Raw genomic sequence first — 634 nt, forward strand, 5'->3', positions numbered from 1 at the left:
AATAGGACTACAACCCTGGACCTGTATAGCACCCTGCAGCAAAGTCACTTTTTGCACCACGTACCAAGGTGAACGCAGAATCACGGTAACTGATCCAAAAAAAGGAGTAGTGAACCTTGATGAAGTGACACTTAAAATAGTGAGGAGAAAATAGGAAAGAAAGGTTCAGAAAACCTCTCCATGGCAGATGTCCATCACCTAAACACACCAATACTGAAGTCACACATAATGGGTGGGTTTATATGAAAGTGAACTGGGGAAATTTCCCAGCATAGTGTCGATTCACTTGAAGGGAGCACCAAATAAACCATGGTATATGAATAAGTCCTGTACAATTAAAAGGTATCCTACTTTCTGTTGTGCCGCCATTGCTTTGGTGAAGACTTGTCAGTGGTTTGGGGAAGATATTATATGTACGCATACACACACACCAGCAGGAAGTGGTGTGATGTTTAGACTTTACCATGATAGGGAAAAAACAAACAAACACACACATTACAAGAATATTGAAAATCAAACAAAAAAAAAAAGGATTCATACATGCTTTATTTCTTTAATAGTTGCATAGTAACAATTACAATTTCCAGTAGAGAAAAAAAAAGAAAACATCCGATTCCATATACGCCACATAAAT

The 634-nt window shown here is 37.9% G+C and overlaps 1 protein-coding gene across 1 annotated transcript in view; it reads right to left on the minus strand.

Moving 5' to 3' along the window:
- Window positions 1-528: 528 nt before the first annotated feature.
- The window catches only part of CYSTM1 (cysteine rich transmembrane module containing 1), a 132,939-nt gene continuing 132,833 nt past the window's right edge, over window positions 529-634 (minus strand). The window contains exon 3 of the mRNA XM_040344700.1: window positions 529-634. This exon is cut by the window's right edge and continues 618 nt beyond it. The gene's annotated coding sequence lies outside the window, so the exon portion shown is untranslated.

Source organism: Rana temporaria, chromosome 3 (assembly GCF_905171775.1).
Source record: "Rana temporaria chromosome 3, aRanTem1.1, whole genome shotgun sequence".
Lineage (NCBI taxonomy): Eukaryota > Metazoa > Chordata > Amphibia > Anura > Ranidae > Rana > Rana temporaria.